The sequence below is a fragment of the Protobothrops mucrosquamatus genome, unplaced genomic scaffold (assembly GCF_001527695.2).
Source record: "Protobothrops mucrosquamatus isolate PMUCROS unplaced genomic scaffold, P.Mucros_1.0 scaffold3667, whole genome shotgun sequence".
Classification (NCBI taxonomy): Eukaryota; Metazoa; Chordata; class Lepidosauria; order Squamata; family Viperidae; genus Protobothrops; species Protobothrops mucrosquamatus.
The window spans coordinates 7,399-16,393 of record NW_015389626.1 but is presented as its reverse complement, the minus strand read 5'-3'; positions in this window follow the sequence as shown (position 1 = coordinate 16,393).

Genomic DNA, 8,995 nt, shown 5'->3' with positions numbered 1-8,995 from the left:
TTATTATTATTATTATTATTATTATTATTATTATTATTATTATTATTATTATTATTATTATTATTATTATTATTATTATTATTATTATTATTATTATGTGGGGCTCCCAACATCTGGGAAATTCACCAGATTTTCGTCACTGTTGCAAATCTGGGAAATTGATCCAATTAGTGACATGTAGCCATCTTCCAATAATTTAAGGGCTATCACAGAGAGGAGAGGACTGAACTTATTCTCCAAAGCACCAGAGGGCAGGATAAGAAGTAAATCCCAAAAGGAGCTTTTTTCAGGAGGCAACTGGACTTTCTTGTTTTTCTTTGAAGACGTTTCACTTCTCATCTCAAAAAGCTTCTTCAGCTCTAACTAGATGGTGGGTAATGGAAGGATTTATACTCCTTGCAGACAGCTGGTCATTTGCCTTCTTTTAGAGAGTGGTTGAGGCCACTTGGAGGTTCACCTGTGTCCTCAGGGTCACCTGAGTGGTGCAAATGGGTGTGGAGCCTTCTTGGCTGCCGGATGTTTTCTGCCCTGGGTCCCTTCGCTGTTGAAGACAGGCGGAAGGCTGTTGGGGATGAGTCTGTGTGGTCTGCATCTCAAACTGAAGCGCAAATGGTTCCTGTAGCCTGCGATGTTTTCTGGAAATCCGCTCATGCTCCCGCGCCATTCGAAGGGGTGTTCATCACAAAGTGTATATATAACTGTATGGTGCTTGAATTCTGGGAGGAAATTCTCGACAAACTCTTTTCTTTCAGGACAGGGCCTGCCAGATGGAGCCCCCGCCCAGAGCAACTTTCTCAGACACCGCCAATCAGGTAATTACTCCTGTCTTCCTTGTGGGTCTGCCAGGACACCCCTGCATACAATCCAGCTCCTGTTAACAGAGGGATAGAATGCAATCCTAGTTTTCATTAACAGAGGGATACAATCAAGACCACGTGAAGTGTTAATACCACTAGCTCCAGCTAGTCCAAAATGCAGCCGCGCGGGCGGTGATGGGAGTGACTCGTCGCTCCCATGTAACACCGCTGCTGCGCGAGCTGCACTGGCTGCCTGTGGCCTTCCGGGTGCGCTTCAAGGTGTTGACTATCATCTTTAAAGTGCACCATGGCATCGGACCTGGCTACCTCCGAGACCGCCTTCTGCCACAGATTACCTCTCACCGGCCGATACGCTCCCACAGAGCGGGTCTCCTCAGGGTGCCGTCAACCAGACAGTGCCGGTTGGCNNNNAGAGTGCAGAGAAGAGCAACAAAGGTTATTAGGGGGCTGGAGGCTAAAACATATGAAAAGCAATTGCAGGAATTGGGTATGTCTAATCTAATGAAGAGAAGGATGAAGGGTGATATGATAGCTGTCTTCCAACATTTGAGAGGCTGCCACAGTCTCTCTAAAGCACCTGAAGGCAGGACAAGAAGCAATGGATGGAAACTAAGCAAGGAGAGAAGCAACCTAGAACTAAGGAGAAACTTCCTGACAGTGAGAACAATGAACCAGTGGAACAGCTTCCCTTCAGAAGTTGTGGGTGTTCCATCACTGGAGGTTTTTAAGAAGACACTGGGCAGCCATTTGTCTGGAATGGTACAGGATTTCCTGCCTGAGCAGGGGGTTGGACTAGAAGACCTCCAAGGTCCCTTCCAACCCTGTTATTCTGTTAATCAGTGCAAAGGCTTGCCTCCAGAAGTTGTGGGTGCTCCATCACTGGAGGTTTTCAAGAAGAGATTAGACAACCATGTGTCTGAAAATGGCACAGGGTCTTCGGCATTTGTTCCAAGCAACCGAGGACAATCCCTTAATTTGTGGGGAACTCACAATTTGCATGACTTAGAAATCTGTTAAATTTACCCGAGTGATCTTGAACTTTGCAGTGCTGGGAAAAACAACACGTGTGCATGCTTTTGCAATGTAACACCCATGGGTATGAAGTTCTACTTTAGGTTACTTTTTCCTCTTTTTGTTCCTGGCAGGATCTTAGCTCTTCCTCACTGTCCTTAGTTATAGGCCCTTTGGGAATTTTCTTATGCAACCTTTGCCGCCAAATCCTACTTTTCTATCTTCTTTCCTTTTTCCTTCCCTCCTTCCTTAACTCACTTTCCTGTTTGCTGCAGCTCTTTCTTGCTTGGGCATCTCAGCCTGGACTTCTTCCTATCCTTCATCCTGTTTCAGCATGATTCCTGTCGGGATTCATATTTTGCAGGTATAGTCATCATTGGCACTTCTCTAATTTTTGTGGAGTTGTGTTTTCCCTGCTTGCTTCACACTTTTTCTTGGAGGCTGCACGGGGACTAATTTAGTGTTTTTCAAACTTGTAATGTTGTGGAAAAAACCACGATACTTACATCAGAAGACAAGACCACGAAGGGTTGGAGAAGACAGGTTTATTTGTGCACAATGGTTCAGAGCATTAGCATGACAGATTCTGAACCCCCGGGCTACTCCCAGGGAGTTATTCTTATACAGACAGCCACCCACGCCTCACACGTAGAGTGACTCTTATCTACCTTTGACACACTAAAACAGAGAAGTTTATATCAAGAGACCACACAAGAGAAAAGAAGAAGTTTACACAGAACGCTATCTTGCCTCACTGCCCAAGGCGGATAATATCTTACACCATCTGTGACTTTCAGTTGGCACTTCTTGTAAGAGGTTGTCTTCATAGAATTAGCACACAGGTTATTTCATTTTAAGCAGGTCATAACTCACACAATATATTTCTTATTACAATAAAACATTTCTTATGACAATTCTCATTTACCTCAGTAAATGCAACTTACTTTCATGTGTGGTGGACTTGTAGGGTGGTTAAAGCATTTTGGATAAAGATTTGGTGGAATATTCAAAATGTCTTTAACAATAAAACATTTCTTATGACAATTCTCATTTACCTCAGTAAGAGGTGTGGACTTCAACTCCCAGATTTTTTTTTGTATTGAGATGACCAGAACCGGATGCAGGATTGTCAGCGTGACCTCACTAGTGCGGCATAAAGTGGCATTATCTATAATATCCTTTATAATATAATTATGGATCAATGGCAGCAAGTATGGGAGCAAAATAACAAAATCACATTGGCGACATCATATAAAGAAAACCTGTATAAGATGGTTTACAGATGGCATCTCCCTCCGGCCAGATTAGCCAAAATGTATAACGGATACTCACCTACGTGCTGGAAGTGTAAAAAAGAAAAGGGCACTTTCTTTCATGTATGGTGGACATGTAGAGAAGCACAGGTGTACTGGCGTAGGGTTTGGCAATGGGCAATAGAAATGACTAAGCAAAATATTCAATACAAACCTGAGACATTACTATTAGGAATACTAGAGAAAAATGTAAATAAAGATGACACATATTTAATTATTCACGTGGTTACGGCGGCAAGGATACTATTTGCTCAAAAGTGGAAAGCAATGGAAGTACCGAGTGGGGAAGTACTAATTAAGAAAATTATGTATTGCGCAGAATTAGATAGGATAACCAAAAGATTCAAAAATCAGGAAGAAACAGAATTTTATCAACTATGGAACAAATTGTATAGATGGAGGGGGGAAAAAATGGAGGTCGCAGCAAAGAGATAAGTTAAGATAGAGACCAGAAATGTACAGTTGTATATAGATATATTATATGTAATTAATGTACAATATGGACTGAGATGTCAGTCAAAGACGATTTACCATGTTCAATGTTTTTAATCTTTTTTTTCCTTTGTACCCAATAAAAACTTTAAATTTAAAAAAAAATGTATATATATAATATCCTTTATGTAGGTCTTTAGTTATTCGGGTTTTCTCCCACGTAGAATTAAAAGTGTTTTGGCGACGTTTCGACGAAGTCACATTCGTCATCTTCAGGCTGGTGTCTTCAGCTTCGTGCTTCTGGGAGTAGTGAAGCTGAAGACACCAGCCTGAAGATGACGAATGTGACTTCGTTGAAACGTCACCAAGACACTTCTAATTCTACGCGGGAGAAAACACGAATAACTAAAGACCTACATACAAACACCCGCGAAAACCTCAGAAAATAATATCCTTTAGTCTCTAGTTTTCTGCATGCAGGGTTCCCTGGCAATGCATTCCATTACATCCTCTTTCTCATGGTCTGCATTTCCTGTAAAACTGTTTTTTTTCTGAACATGGAAACTGTTCCCACCGCAGGCATCTCCGACCTTGGCAACTTTAAGACCTGTGGACTTCAATTCCCAGAATTCCCCAGCCAGCCATGCTGGCTGGGGAATTCTGGGAGTTGAAGTCCACAAGTTTTATGAGTTCAAGGCCTACCTTAACCACAAAAACCAGCTGGGTGACTTTGGCCCAGTCACTCTCTGAACCCAACCTACCTCACAAGGTTGTTGCTTTTGACAATGGTCTTCCTAACTCAGTGGCTCAATTGTGACTGTACTTTAAAAACTATCGGTATATATTTTAGGCATCAGCTTAACCCAGGGTGTCCGACCTTGGCAGTTTGAAGATTGTGGATTTCTCCAGCAAGGCTGGCTGGAGAATTCTGGGAGCTGAAGTCCACAGAGCTTAAAGGGGCCATGATTGGACACCCCTGCTTTAGAGGAAAGCTTGCCTTTGTTTTGGTTCCACTGGGGAATTCTGGGAGTCGAAGTCCACGCCTCTTAAAGGAGCCAAGTTTGAAAAACATGGGGCTAGCTCAGGGGTCTTCCAACTTGGCCCTTTTATGACTTGTGGACTTCAACTCCCAAAATTCCTCAGCCAGGCACGCTAGCTGAAGAATTCTGGGAATGGAAGTCCACAAGTCATAAAAGGGCCAAGTTGGAAGACCTCTGTTCAACTAAGTCTGTAGTGCAGGGGTCTTCCAACTTGGCCCTTTTATGACTTGTGGACTTCAACTCCCAAAATTCCTCAGCCAGGCACGCTAGCTAAAGAATTCTGGGAATTGAAGTCCACGAGTCATAAAAGGGCCAAGTTGGAAGACCTCTGTTCAACTAAGTCTGTAGTGCAGGGGTCTTCCAACTTGGCCTTTTTATGACTTGTGGACTTCAACTCCCAGAATTCCTTAGCCAGGCATGCTGGCTGAGGAATTCTGGGAGTTGAAGTCCACAAGTCATAAAAGGACCAAGTTTGAAGACCCCTGGGCTTAGCTGAACCAAGCAAAGCATCTTCCACCTCTGTAGACAGCTGACTCGCTCTTTGTCCCTCTTAGTGGAACATCTACGACGCTTATGTGGAAGAACTGCAAAAGCTGGAGAAGTCAAAGGAGAAAGAAAAACAGAAAGCCCCCGTGGCCAAGAAAGAAGACAAGCTAATGGGGAGGAAATTAACTTCTCTGGAATCACAGGTGCGGTTGCATCGTTCTGTACTGTGTTGAGTGTGCTTTAATTCCAGTCTCTCTCTTGAGGTCATCTCCTTATTCCCCACCTTTTATTAGCAAACTAACCTGCTTTCTCCTGTGGTCACTCTGATTCTAGTTGATATTTTGTACAGGTTTAATCCTTGGCTTACAACAGTTCACTCAGTGACCGTTCAACAGCACTGAAAATTGTGACTTAGGGCCGTTTTTCACACTTAATGACCATTGCAGTACCCCCATGGGCAGGGGTAGGCAACCTTGGCTCTTTTATGACTGGTGGACTTCAACTCCCAGAATTCCTGAGCCAGCCATGCTGAGGGGAAAGGGAGAGGTTTCCAAGCTGAGCCATGCTGGCTCAGAAATTCTGGGAGTTGAAGTCCACGAGTCATAGAGTGGCCTAGGCCTAGGCCAGAGGTAGGCAATCTTGGCTCTTTTATGGCTTGTGGACTTCAACTCCCAGAATTCCTGAGCCAGCCATGCTGAGGGGAAAGAGAGAGGTTTCCAAGCTGAGCCATGCTGGCTCAGGAATTCTGGGAGTTGAAGTCCGTGAGTGATAAAAGAGCCAAGGTTGCCTACCCCTGCCCATGGTCATATGATGATGTATATTCAGACAGATTGGCCACTGACTTGCATTTATGATGGTTGCGGTGTCCCAAGGTCACGTGATCCCCTTTTGCGACTTTCTGACCAAGTCAAGGGGGAAAGACGGATTCACTTAACAACCGTCTTCCGAACTGAACAACTGCAGTGATTCACTTAACAGTGGTGGCAAGAAAGGTTGTAAGAATCAGTCAAAACTCATTTAACAACTGTCTTGCTTAACAACACAAAAGCTTCGGCTTAGTCGTGGTTGTACGTTGAGAACTAGCTATACATCAAACTCCCAAAAAACCTTCAGAAAGGTTTTAATGGGACCAGGCTAGTCATGCAATTCCATCTTTTATTTCATTTTGATTTATTTATTTTATATTTATGCCACCCATCTCCGCCTACAAGGAGACTCGGGGCGGCTATCATGACTTTTTGATCCGCAAGTATGAAAGACTGAAAAAGCTCAAGAGCCGTGGTGGCATAGTGGTCAGAATGCAGTACTGCAGGCTACTTCTGCTGACTGCCGACTGCCGGCGGTTCGGCAGTTCGATTCTGACCGGCTCAAGATTGACTCATCCTTCCATCCTTCCGAGGTCAGTAAAATGAGGACTCAGATTGTTGGGGGCAATAGGCTGACTCTGTAAACCGCTTAGAGAGGGGCTGTAAAGCGCTGTGAAGTGGTATATAAGTCTAAGTGCTATTGCTATTGTTTTTCCTCTTCCTTCCCCCTCCCTCCCTCCCTCCCTCCCTCCCTTCCTCCCTTCCCAGTGGTTAGAATGCAACATTGCAGGCTGACTCTGCCCACTGCCAGGAGTTCGATCCTGACCAGCTCAAGGTCGACTCAGCCTTCTATCCTTCTGAAGTCGGTAAAATGAGGACCCAGATTGTTGGGGGCAATAGGCTGACTCTGTAAACCCCTTAGAGAGGAGCTGTAAAGCACTGTGAAGCAGTATATAAGTCTAAGTGCTATTGCTATGGATGGATGGATGGATGTAGACATAGACAGACAGACAGATATGAAGCCCTAATGGTGCAGTGGTTAGAAAGCAGTATTGCAGGCTAACATATTGCTCCTTGGAGTTATCCCTCCTCCTTCGGCATCACACCACAAATGAACTGGCAGATTGGTGGATTTCTCCATAGTCAGGCAGGGACTAAATCCCAATAGGAGTCGTGGTGTCCATTTGGTTGCCCCTGAGTCATAGTCTGGTTTCGGATTGTTTGGCTGGCTGGCTGTTGTTGTCGGGACAAGGTCCGGTTTCTTGTGGAGGGGAGGTTTGTGAGTTTTGTTGCTGTGTGGTGGGCTGTCTGTTTGTTTTAACTGCTGCCTTCGGGATTGCGGTTGAAGTAGTTCCTTCGTTCTCAGCGGTTGGTAGATTGGGTCGATGTCAATGTGTCTGTTGGTTGACTTATTGGTGGAGAGCCCGGTTTTGAGGAATTCTCTTTCTCCCCTTGATTTCACTTGGGCTACAACTGTGGTCCTGGCTAGATCAAACTTGTGTCCTTCTGAGTCTTCGTGGACGGACATGAGGGATTGTTGTTGTTAGTCACGAAGTCGTGTCTGACCCATCGCGACCCCATGGACAACGTTCCTCCAGGCCTTCCTGTCCTCTACCATCTTCTGGAGTCCATTTAAGCTCACGCCTCCTGCTTCAGTGACTCCATCCAGTCACCTCATTCTCTGTCGTCCCCTTCTTCTCTTGCCCTCCATCTTTCCCAGCATTAGGCTCTTCTCCAGGGAGTCCTTCCTTCTCATTAGGTGGCCAAAGTACTTGAGTTTCAACTTCAGGATCTGGCCTTCTAACGAGCAGTCAGGGTTGATCTCCTCTAGGACTGACCGGTTTGATCGCCTTGCAGTCCAGGGGACTCGCAGGAGTCTTCTCCAGCACCATAGTTCAAAGGCCTCAATTCTTTGGCGTTCGGCCTTTCTTGTGGTCCAACTTTCACAGCCATACATTGCAACTGGGAAAACCAGTGGAGGGTGTTAATCCAGCAGTTGACATGGTTGCTAGGCATGAGACGTTGTTGCCTGTTATCCAGGAATTTATACGAAGCTGAAAGTAAGACTTGCCTTACCAAATATTCTTTAGGGCATCACCAAGCCCAGCTCTTTACAAGCTTTAAATATACACAACCACATCTGTTGTACCTCCACCCAGCAGGAGATTTGGATTGGCCTCGACAAAGAGATTTGTGATGCAGAGGCAAGGTGATTTTTGACATGAAACGCTTCGTGTCCCTTTGAAGCCTCTGCGTGTTTCAGATCTTCGCTGCTTGTGAAGGCTTCTGGGCAGATCCTCACAGAAGGCTGAGTGGGACTCATTTGCTTTTGAGAAGGACTTCAAGAGGGGGCTTGGTTGGACCCCTTCAGAGATGTGCACACATTTCCTCACTTATCTCACTTTGCCCAGACCAAAAAGATGAATGAGGTCTATGGGAGAAAAAAATGAGATGGTTTGCTTTTCATCCCGGTAAAAGATTGTATTTACCCATTACTGATACAAGAGACTGTTTGTAGCTCAAGTTTGAACTGTGAAGTCCTTGGTGCTCTCTGAGCTTGGCTGTTCTCTTGCAGGTGTTTCATGATCCAAGTAGGTAACATCATCAGTGATAGAAAGGAGTGAGGTTTGTGGAGTGGGGAATGAGGAGGAGGAGGATTGTGGGGTCCTTGGTTCTCCCTGAGCTTGGTTGTTTTTTGGCAGACGTTTCACGACCCAGCTAGGTAACATCCTCAGTGCTGGAAAGAAGTGGGGTTTGTGAACTGGGAGAATAAGGAGGAGGAGGAGGAGGAGGAGGAGGAGGATTGTGGAGTCCTTGGTGCTCTCTAAGCTTGTTTGTTTTCTGGCAGATGTTTCATGACCCAACTAGATAACATCCTCAGTGCTGGAAAGGAGTGGAGTTTGTGAACTGGGAAAATGAGGAGGAGGAGGAGGAGGAGGAGGAGGATTGTGGGGTCCTTGGTGCTCTCTGAGTTTGGTTGATTTCTGGCAGACGTTTCATGACCCAAGTAGGTGACATGATCAGTGCTGGAAAAGAATGGGGTTTGTGAACTGGGAGAATAAGGAGGAGGAGGAGGAGGAGGAGGGGGA